The sequence below is a fragment of the Grammomys surdaster genome, unplaced genomic scaffold (genome assembly GCF_004785775.1).
Source record: "Grammomys surdaster isolate TR1022 unplaced genomic scaffold, NIH_TR_1.0 149, whole genome shotgun sequence".
NCBI classification, from domain to species: domain Eukaryota; kingdom Metazoa; phylum Chordata; class Mammalia; order Rodentia; family Muridae; genus Grammomys; species Grammomys surdaster.
The window spans coordinates 1875421-1887471 of NW_021604607.1; positions in this window are offsets into that span (position 1 = coordinate 1875421).

Genomic DNA, 12051 nt, shown 5'->3' on the forward strand with positions numbered 1-12051 from the left:
TCATAGCAGCCTTATTTATAATAGCCAGAAATTGGAAAGAACCCAGATGCCCTTCAACAGAAGAATGGATGCAGAAAATGTAGTACATTTATACAATGGAGTACTACTCAGCTATTAAAAACAATGAGTTCATGAAATTCTTAATCAAATGGATGCAGCTGGAAAATATCTTCTTGAGTGAGGTGACCCAATCTCAAAAGAACATACATGATATGCACTCACTGATAAGTGGATATGAGCCCAAAAGCTCACAATTTCTAAGAAGCAACATATAGACCACATAAAACTCACATAGAAGAAGGAAGACTAAAGTGTGGATGCTTTGGTCCTTTCTAGAAGGAGTATCAAAAGTTTCAACCAGAGCTCCCAAAGTCTAAACCGCCAGCCAGAGAGCACAAAAGGAGGGACTCATGTCTCCACCTGTATAGGTAATTGAGGGTGACCTTGTCAGACTTCAGTGGAAGTGGAGGGCTATGGTCCCTGAAAGTTTGGATCCCCTACTGTGTGGGAATTTGAGAGCAGGGAGATGGGACTGGGAGGATGTTTGGAGGACACCCTCATAAAAATAGGAGGAGGGGGTATGGGATAAGGGGTTTTGGGGGAGAATGGGAGAGGAGATAACATTGAAAGGTAAATACGTATAATATCCAATAAAAAAAAAAACCACAGATAAAGGGCCTAAAAAAAAAAAGAGAGGGAGAGAGTTTACTCATTTTAAATTATTTTCAAAAGTTTCTAGGAGTTGCTAATTGGCTAAGATCCTATTTTAAGCTCTCCACAAAAGAATTTAAGTCTCTGTTCAATATTCTCAAGAGAGATGTAAACCCTAATTTTCCTCATCAATTAATTGACAAAAGAGAGGTAATCTCACAAAAAGTAGAAGAAGCTATTACTAATCGATATATTATATAGTCTGATTAGTTGTTGGTGGTGCTATAACAGTCCTTTGACAAAAGATTATTAATATAGATTTATATATTCTTAAATAGGGTCTTCATGATTCTCTGAGTGTGGAAGGAGCGACTGTTGGCGCTTCTGCCCTGATTTTACAAGAACTCTGAAAAAATGGCTTTAAAAACAAAAGAGGGGTACACCCCCAGAAGGAGTCCCCCTGAAATACTCTCCATCATGCCTTGTTCACTTTTATCTCTCTAAAGCTGAAAGCTCGTGGCAAATCTCCTGCTGACTGCCTCTGGCACCACCGAGACCAACAAAACTTTGCCACAGATATGGGGAAGGACCTCTTACTGTTAAAGGGAATGACCCAGACCCAGTTCCCTTACGGGGCTGAGGATAGATATGCCTGTTTGATACCACAGAAGGCACAGCTAACCGGCTACCAAAAAGATTAATGAAATAAATAGAACCCCCACAAAGCCAGGCTCAACCATAAATAAGATGAATAACAATTTACATCTAGGGAAGAGAAATCTCCCTGAGAATTCCCTTCTTTTTCTTTTCTAGGTAAAAATGAATCACCCGTGATGTCTGCTGTTAGAAGTTCTAATCCAGATGCTGGCCTCCGAACTTATACTACTCAGACCTTTGAAGGGCCACTGTCAAGAACATCAAACAGCTAGAGATTGACATCACTAATCTGAAGAAATCCCTCGTTTCACTGTCTGAAGAGACCTCCTAAAATCGCAAAGATCCTTATTGGACTTTATTTACTTTATTACAATAGAAAAGGCTGTGTACAGCTCTTGACTGTGTACAGCTCATAAAGAAGAATATTGCCTTTACATAGACAAGACAAGGAAGGTTAAAGAGAGCATGAAACAGGTCAGTGAAGGCCCTGAAATAAATCAGAGAGAGAAAGAGACAGATGAATGCTGGTACAAGAATTGGTTTTCAGCCTCTCCAAGGTTGTCAACCCTATTTCCTCCCATCTTGGGACCATTATTTGGGTTCTTTTTGCTTATTTCTGCTGGTCTCTGGGCCTCAAATAGGCGGACTAACTCTGTGATACAACAGATAAATAATTTGGTAGCAAAACCTATTCAGATACATTATCATAAGTTAGCTAGGGAGGACCACGAGACTCAAGGTGAGGTTGTTACTTTATACAGGGTGTTTCCAAAACCCATCTCCACCCAACCTAAAAGGGGGGACTTCTGCCCCTAGATCAAGCAGAGAGGGGCCACCCAGAACCCCCTCTGACAGGCAATCTGAATTCTTGCTTAGGCTTCGAGGCTAAGCACTGCAAGGGAATATAAATAAAAGATAAAAATATCTCTCTGGGTTCTCTGAGGGACAAGCCTGACTGCATAGGGGTTGATGTCAAAAGTATCCCCTCTCCAGGAAAAAGACATCGGGATGGGTATGGCCCTCATGCCTCACTGGACAACGACGGGGGACCGGAGCCATTGCAAGATCCCCTTCAAGTACTGGAGGTCAGGCCTCTATCCCCACCTTCGCAAGATTAGAATTGCTGCAGCCCTTCTGTACTTAGAGAAGGGAGGAGATGTCAGGGGCAGCCCTGCTTACACACTGAAGGCCTAAAATCAGCCATAGGACTAAAGTCAGCAATGGGCCTGTCATACATGTATATTAACAGCAAGTCTTGGGTCTCAGTGGAAAAACATTGAAACAGATGGCTATAAGCTATTGTAAACAGGCAGCTTTTGTGGAAATTTACAAGCCTGAGAAGTCATAGACCTTGTAAATAGGTAGCCTTGGCAGACAATACCAACTTAGATAAGGACAAGCGAGTCATAGGCAGAGTCATAGTGACCTGTCCCCTGAACCTTCACCCAGCCGATACCCGGTTCTGATGATATCTGTATTCCCCATGAACACCCACACTCCAGTGTCATTCCCTTCCCCACATACTGCCTTTCTGTGTTTATAACCCCTGTGTGAATGAATTACGATTTGAGAAAAAAATAAATTATTTAATAAAATAAAATAAATAAAATAAAATAAAATAAAATAAAATTTACATGAAAATTAAAAAAAAAAAGAAGTGAGTGAATGCTCAATGACCTCCATTGAATACTCAGGAATCATTCCTATTTGGGAACAAGAGGGTTTCCAGAAATGGATACATTCCCTACCCTTCTTTACAATGAATGACAGTCCAATTAAGAAGAGCATAGTAACAGATCTGAGGAAATCAAAACACTGGTGCAGTATGGTAAGAATTTGGAGAACTGAGGTGTCAGTGGGGATTGGCACAGGTAATGGTGAGCACAGTGTGACTAGAAATAAAGTGGTAGGAAAGGAGTTAGTATTTTGAGCAATAGACACAGATGGAGAAAGCACTGGCCAGGAAGACCTTGCTTAGATCAGTGGTTCTCAACTGTGGGTGTTCACCCCTTTGTGGGTTGAATAACCCTTTTGCAGGGGTCATAATATCCTGCATATATGATATTTACATTATGACTCATAAACTTAGCAAATTACAGTTATGAAGTAGCAACAAACATAATGTTATGATTATGGTCAACATAACATATTAAAGGGTCATAGGATTAAGAAAATTGAGAAGCACTGCCTTAGATGACATACTAAGTAACTAAGTTAGGTGTGGTAGAAAAGCAAGCAGCTATCCTTGGCATTGGAAGACTTGAGCTATCCTTGGCATTGGAAGACTTGAGCAGAGAAACAAATCATGTTCTCTGCCTTCATGAGGCCATCCTAGTTGCCCCAAGTTCCCTATAATTGTCATAGAGGATGGACATCGTTGGCCACCATAAGACCCTTTCAGAACTGGCTTTGGAGGAGTGAGGAAGCTTCCTCATGGGAAGAGATGATGACATTTCAAGAAGCCTTTGTCCCATATTCTTGCACAGTGCACTTCATTCTCACATGGCCTGTACTTCCAATATTGTGATCCAGATGTTATCTAGCTTTCCATCATCTGTCTTTCTTATTTATTATCATTATCATTATTATCATTGTTGATTTTTTTGCTACCCGGGGTCTCAATTTGGTGAAAATACATGTTTATTTACTTCTTAAAAAGCTGGGCTTTGCTCCTCTAATCAACATATTTTATCAATATTGTCATTTCTAGACAAGCCTGTTTGTAGTGTAATTGCATATGAGGGTCCTGACAAACTTTCATTCAAAAAAATGTGCTTTTAATGGACATGGGGCAGGTGTCATGGTCCTTGGATGAAAGATATATGAAGTTTCCTTATATGGACACATAACTTAGAAGAATTAGCACCAGCGCGGGAGGATGATTGTGACCGTGTTCACATATTACTGAGGAGAGAGAAACTGAATGCCAGAGCAAGGGGAGACAGGTACCATATCCACCAGCCATGTAAGGGATAGATGAAAGGCTGGTTCCAGAGATGAGATGCAGAATGCAACTGACAAATGATTCTGATGAGAGGAAGCCCAGGGCAGCTCACAGTGCTGCCAATGACTGTGATGAAAATGAAAATAAAAATAAAAGATATCCTTGCAGAGTCCTTTATATACACTATTTCATTTTTATCTTCACAGCAACCTGGAAAGGTCAATATTATGAATTTAATTTTATAGGTAATGACAGATCTTGAATTAAATCCTGATCTGTCTGTGGTTGATGGCTGAGTTCCATGCATCTCTGCATTGCCTTCTGAGTCATCTCAGTGGAAAGCGTCACTGTTTGAAGCCCTTTGTCATTACTCTAGAGTATGGATGACTCAAGGAATAGGTCTATGTGCTTGTCAGCGATTTGTTCACAGGAGTCAAGGGCACCTGGGGAAGAAACCCCTCTAGGTGAAGGAGAAAGTCCTGCTAGGATGATTTTACCAGCTGAGACGGAGGATGGACAGACTGTCAGGCATCCTTGAATTCAGTCCCCTTGGAATGATATCCACTACTCAGACATCAGGAATCAGGATGACTGGGCAGGTCTCTGCCTGGATATTAGGTATGAAAACAAAGAGTGAGTGAGCCAGCCATGTCACACAGGCCTCCCAAATTGATGAGTAAAGCAATGGGTTTGGGTTGGAGATGGGTGAAGGGTTTGGAAAGGCTTGGGCCAGTGAAGCATTGCAGACTAGATGGAGACGGGAAGGGAAGTAACTGTCTTTCCCTTCAAGGTCAGAAAAGTGAAGTTATTTTTAAATGTACTTGAGCTTCCTGGAATGTCCCCTTAACTGACTTCCCTGGCCAGCTCTGCTTTTGTAGCTTTAAACAACAACTTTGATATTGGTCATGATAACTTTTCAGATGACATGGCCACTGCACACTTTATGTAAACAACCATCTTAAAAATACTTTAATTATTTCCTTTTTTCTTTTTTTATTGGATATTTTATTTATTCATATTTCAGATGTCATCTCCTTTCCCCATTTCCCCTTCTCATATGCTGTTTGATCTGATCTTTTCCCCCACTTAATTCCTCCCAAACCTTCCTCATCTCCCAACTTCCCAAATGTTCTCTCTCTACAAAACCAAGCAAGCAACTAACCATCCCAAACCAAGGAAAAATAACAACAAAAATGACAATCAGAACTAAAACGGGAAATTAGTAAGACAAAACCAAAAGGAAACGGAGTCCAGTTTGTGTTGGCTAACCACTCTTATGCATGGGGCTGCCCTGGAGAATAGCTGATAGGCATAGCTATACTTCACTGGAGAAAACTGATTTTGCATTTGGCTTCTACCCATGCAGGGCTTGTGTATGCTGATATAGTCTCTGTGAATTCATCTGTACATGGATCCAACTGTGCCTATAACATACTGGATTTTTTGTTTTTTTTCTTTTTTGTTTTTTGTTTGGAGTCATCCATTACTTCTGGGTTTTACAATCTTTTTTAATCCTCTTCCTCCTAGCTCTCTGAACCTTGAGGGGAGGGCTTTGATAAAAACATTGGCTTAGTGCTCTAAAGTCTCTTATTTTCTGTGTATTGTCTAGTTGTTGGTCTCTAATAATTTCCATCTACTGAAAGGAGCTTCTCTGATGAGGCTGGGAGGTGTTTCTTCGTATGGGTATAACAGTATGTCATTAGGAGCCATTTTATTACTATTGCATAGGCATTTTTGTTAACCAAGAAAATGGGCTGGTAAGTTCTATTATTTAAAAGGTTAGATACAAGAAACCTCAGAAAAACTGGAATTCAGAATCCTTAACTTTATGTGCCTCATTTCTCACTTTCTTACTCTTTATGGTGATGCCACTTGGTGTTATAATGCAAAAGCAAACTGCAAGTGTTTGCTGTTGCCTGAGTTCCTCTAACTAATGATTTTACTCACCATACAGTACCTGCTAAGGAGGAAGACTAACCAAGAGTAAATGGCTAGACTAATATCCTCCCCAACTCCCATCTGAATCTTCTAGCTCCACAGAAAGATACAGCTTTAGTTCAAATAGAAACAATTCTAAGTGAAGTTGGAATAGGTGAAACATAGGCTAACTTCCCATCAGAACACTGGCATCCAAACCTCCTGACTTGATTGCACCCTGGAGTCTACCAGGACACCAGCATTCATGACTCGTTATTTGAATATCGGAGTTATGAGTCACACCTTTAGCAAATAACTGCACATCAAAAGCAATAAGAGGTTCAGGCAGTTACTAGAAACAACCAAGTGTTCCTGTTCCTATGGTAGATAGTATTCCTATTCTGCCACATCACTGTTATAATAATAAAATGTGCAAATTGTATAATTTAATATTCTTAGAACTCAACTTCTTTATCTGTAAATGAAGGAAGTAGACTTGGTTTCCAAACTAGTTTTGAGCTTTAATGTTCTAAAGTTTTTGAGTTTCAGGCACAATTAACAGGCATTAGAGAGCTCCTTTCATGCCTCCTCATCATGTCTGAGGTGCTTCTGGCCCTGGTCCAGCCCCAAAACTTCTTTTTCATTCAGAATTTGGACCATTAGTTTCTTCCTCCTTGACTGCTAAGATTTCTCTGTAAGGACACCCAACTTCTCACATTTCTTGCAATCCTTTATTGAAAACTGCTACAGTCATGGAGACAGGACAGGTCAAAGCCAGTGAAGTTTAGTGGCCTGATAGTGGGAGGCAAGAACAGCAGGGGTGAGAGGGTGGGGGTGGGAAGAGGGGAGATGAGAACCGTTGTGCTCACACTGGTCCTTTGATGATGAGCGTGTCAGTAGTGAGGGAAAATTACGAATGAACGATAGAACTGTAACACAAGAAATCCTGGATGGGAGCTTAGACAACACAGAAGCTCAGCAAGAATGAAGACAGATGCTGAAGGTGAGAATCCACCTCTCTGCTTTCCCAGAGGACACAGTTATAGGAAACCAATGCCCTGGGACACTTGAGTACAACTATTCTGCCCCAGGATGGCTCCACTAACACTAATCCTGGGCACAAGATCAGACCCAGGTCATCTGGAACAGGCTGACATGATTTTTCTTCCAATACTGCCTGGGGGTGTCACTAAATCTGTCACCCAGACTCTGAGATGTGTTGTAAATGTCTGAAAACTAACACTTATTTCCTGGTGAGAAAAGAATTGTCTTTCTTTCATTATTGTTCCATCAACTCCAACTCACAAAAGGTCTTGGGTTTCAAAGAACACACAGAAATCGCCTGCTCCAGGAATGAAGAAGTTAAGTTCACTTCTGTTGTGATGGCAACGAGACATTTTAGGAACTCTATGTCCCTATGGCTTCCCCACCTGCAATGTGTGCATTGGGGGGAAGTACTCTGAATTTATTTCTCTTTGTTCACGGTGTAAAAGGAACCACCCTGTAAGGTTCTTTGGGTAGTCTGACTGTAGGATTAACATCCTGAACAGCTGGGAAGCTGCTCTGCTTCTGCCAGAGGCCTTCCCAGGCCTCTCTTCAGGAGTCAGAGCTTAACTGTCCATCTCAGTTCAGAATTTCAGAAATATTTGCCTCTTGCCTTAGTCCTACAGTTTCTGCTCATTTCTCTGTATGACAGACAGAGCCTGCTCTCAGTTGGGCATGTCACTCTTCATTCTGTCTTGTCTACCTTTGTCCTCGTGAGACACATTACTGTCAAGCCTGGAGACTCATTGTAAATACCTCTAGCCACCAAGAATAAATGGCCACAGGAAGTGCCCAGTGTCTCGCTGTTTGTAGTCCCCTCCCTCTTAGTTATATCAGAGAATAGAAAGTTGACACAGGTTGTCCAAAATGGGACACTTTTTGTGTCCCAATACCATGACATGGGGATAACAGGACAATTTTGGAAATCCCAGATGAACAAGGACATGTGGCCCCACCCTCTCAGACGAGGCATTCTTAGGGTCTCATCTTTTCTATGTGTAATTCATGCTGTCTGGAATTATTTCATTTCAGTGCACTCCAAACAGATAGTAGAGAGAAAAATACAATATGCAATATAATAATGAATGCACCTGTCACCCAGTTTCAACAATTATCAAAACAAAGCAAATCTTATTTGACCTCCCCCATTATACTTTTTAAATTCATGGGAAGATTGGGTCTAAGTCTGTTTCAAATATCATTAATACAATAGGGGATCTTTTCATCTGTAACTAGCTACACTTTGATTAGGCTTTTAATATTTTCCATACCAAATAGAGAATTTTGACTCTTCAGTTATATAGTTTGTGTGTGTATGCATATGTGTGTGTATGTGTGTGTGTACACATGTATTTGTGTAGACCTGATGCATATACTTACAGAATGTGTGTGCATACATGTGTGTATATAGAGGCTAGAGGCTAGACATCAACTCTGGAGCTGACTTTTTTTTTTTTTTTAAATAAAGCTGCACACTGAATGCTCCAAGAGTTTCTTAGCAATAGAGCCCAGGAAGCTGTTTGTTTCTACCTCCTGGCACTGGAATTATGGGCATGTGTGCCATCCCACTTGGCTTTGTACATTTGTACAGGAAACAATCGTGTCTTTAAGTTTGCATGGCAAGCATTTTAAAACTGACCTATCAGCCTAGTCTTCATACAAATCAGATAAGTTCAAATTCTGATATTTTATACCAAAATGGCAATTTTTTGAATTTTCAAAAGCAAGCTTATTTTATACAGTTTGACTATCATCAGTGACTCCCTATGTGACAGAGATCCAGACTCATGCTCCAAAACCTCTCTGCTTTTCAAAGCTGCTGGTGTTCCTGGCTCGTTGGTGTAAGGTAGCATAGCACAACATGGATTTGAATGGCGTATTCAAATGCAAAAGGCTGAGTGCAGTGTGACACAAACTAGATTTGTATACAGAATTCAAAAGGCAGTATACAGTGTGCAGCAGGCAGGTGCAGTGTGCAAGTGCTTTGTTTCCTGTTGTTCTCACAGACCCTGACCTGGATGTGATCCTTGGCTACTTCCTCTGAGAGGTCAAGCATTGGAAGAGAGATGGCCTGAGCACATGGCTCAGTGCTTACAGTTTACAGGCAACAAGATGAGAAGGTCCCAAACTTACCCAAGGCCACTCAACTTGGTTACAACCAAGCAGGACCTCAGACTCCTTATTCATAATTAGCAAGATAAAGTGCAGTGAAGGTCTGAATGGTGTCTCTGGCTGCTGCTTCTCCCATGTCTTAGTCACTGTTCTACTGTTGTGAAGAGAGCCATGAGAAGCATTTAACTGGGGACTTGCTTACAGTTTCAGAGGGTTAGTCCATCATCATCATGAGGAGTAAGTAAGGCAGCATGCAGGGAGGCTCATCCCCAGAGACACTTTAGAACAACACCACATTTACTCCAACAGCTTTACTCCAGAGCCTTCTAATCCTTTTAATTAGTGCCAGTCCTTGGTAGTAAACATTCAAATGTATGAGACTATGGGAGTCATTCTTATTCAAACCACCACACCTCCTGTCCAAGCTCCTCTCATGTGGGCTCTGCTAGATTCCTTTGCTCTCAGCTGGCTATTAACTAATTCTTGGCCAAGGGATGCCAGCAATTCATACTCTGATCACAGCAGAGGACTGGGCACAAATGACTCTCAAGAGCTAAGGAATGAATGAACCACACTTCTCCCTTGGTGCTTCCTTTGTGCTGTGCTTTTCTCTCTAGCTGGCTCAGACCAGGCTCTCTGCATAGAAGTCTGCATCTTCTCCCCACTACATACCTAAACAGACACTACGTGCTGATAATAGGTTAGGAGCTTCGTGTAACTAACCGCAGGACCAGCTGTTCCTAAGCAGCCCTTCCACTGCAGCTGGGGCTTTTGACTGATGCTGAATTTAAATGTCAACTCAAGCCGCTTTCTCCTTCTCTGGTCTTCTGTGTCATCAAAGGATGGATCAATGATTCAACCCTCAAGTGTACCTAATGATCTCCCAATTTGCTCATTCTATGGAGTTAAGATATTAATTGGATTGTGCTGCTTTCCTTACACAGCCTTGCAAAGGCCTCTGCATTCTACTGGAACAAATGGCCAATTTCTCTGCTGCTCTTAAGGCTGGGCCCTGCTAGGTTCTTCATTCTCCAACCATTGAATCTCTTCTTTGCCATGTGCTTCTTAGCAACTGAAAGCTGTTTCCACCTCAGACTTTGCATATGATCTTTCTCTGTCCAAAACGCTGCTTTCTTGACATTTTGATGGATTGATAACACTTCTGCAGGAAAGCACTTGTACCAGATCCAAGTTTAAGATGTTTTTAGCTTGGCTGTGTAACATGCGCTCTCTTCTGTGGTGCTTATTATGTGTAGGCTTGTTTGTACTTTTACTGATTTAATTTATTTTCCATATAGACTGTTGATACCATGAAGACAAAGTCCATAACTGATCACTAGGTACATAAATCCACCACTGTGTTTATGAGATACACACAGTGAATCCAGTAAGTGTTGGCTCATTGTATTTTTCCAATATCTCATGTTTACCATATCTATCTTATCTATCTATCTATCTATCTATCTATCTATCTATCTATCATCTATCTAAATTTTGTCTTATTATCTTTGTATTATGTTTGTGCCTCATATTCTTTGTATTGATGAATCAGGATTTCTACCTTTGCTGTTTACAGAATGTACCAGACACAGAAAATTTAATTGTTTACTGTAGCCCTGTTCTCATCACGTGGAGAATCTTTAGGATCATGTTCAGGGACAAGATATTTCTCTAATGCTTAGGTTTTTCTGTACAAAATGTAGAAGAATCTAAAATGCAGATTGATTGATGTAGGTTCTTGCTCTTGAGCCTACACTGTCCTGGAACTAACAATCTTCCTGCCTCAAGATCTCAGTGCTGAGACTTTATCACAGCAAACTCCCCAATCCTCTGGCTTTTTTTGGACAAGGTTTCTCTTTGTGATAGCCTTGATTGTTCTGGAACATAGACCATGCTGGGCTTGAACTCAGAGATCCCCCGGCCTCTATTTCTCAAGTGCTGGTACTAAAGGTGTGCCCCACCACTGCTTGGCTCCTCAGATTCTTGCAATCCTGTTCTTTCCTCTGGTGTGGTCTCTGAGCTGAGTTCTGGGAGTGTTTTATAGATGCATCCATTAGGACTAGGACTCACAACTCTACACTTTTGCTGTGGTTTTTCTCTAATGATTCCATGTATTGCAAAAATAAGTTACCTTGCTGAAGGGTGAGGACAACACTTGTCTGTGGGTATAAAGACAAATATCTAAACTGTAGGTGGGGGTTACACTGGTTTAGTAAATTGGCAGTTGTAGGTTCTCCAAAGTCCACTTTAATAGTCCTGAAGAGTTGACTAGGTTTCCAGTATGAGGCATTTTTTCCATCTTGTTGATATACAAGTAAGATTATATAGACTGAAGAGATTGTATTTATGTAGTTATGAATATATATACATATATATGAATATATTTATACACACATATACACGCACATACATACACACACAAGCATACACAGACACATACACATTTAAGAACACTTAAAGAAAAAGAGATCATGAATTTGAAAGAGGAAAATACATGATGGGTGGTGGAGGAAGAAAACAAAAGGGAAAATAATGTAATTACACATCTCAAAAAATAAAAATATTATTACTTTTATATTTTGTATTATATTATATTTTATATTATAGTTTACATTATAGTTTTATTCATTTATTTATTTGTTTATTTTTGGTATTTTGAGGCAAGGTTCTATGTAGCCCTGGGTGTCCTAAAACTTACTCTGTAGTCCAGGCTGGCCTTGGACTCG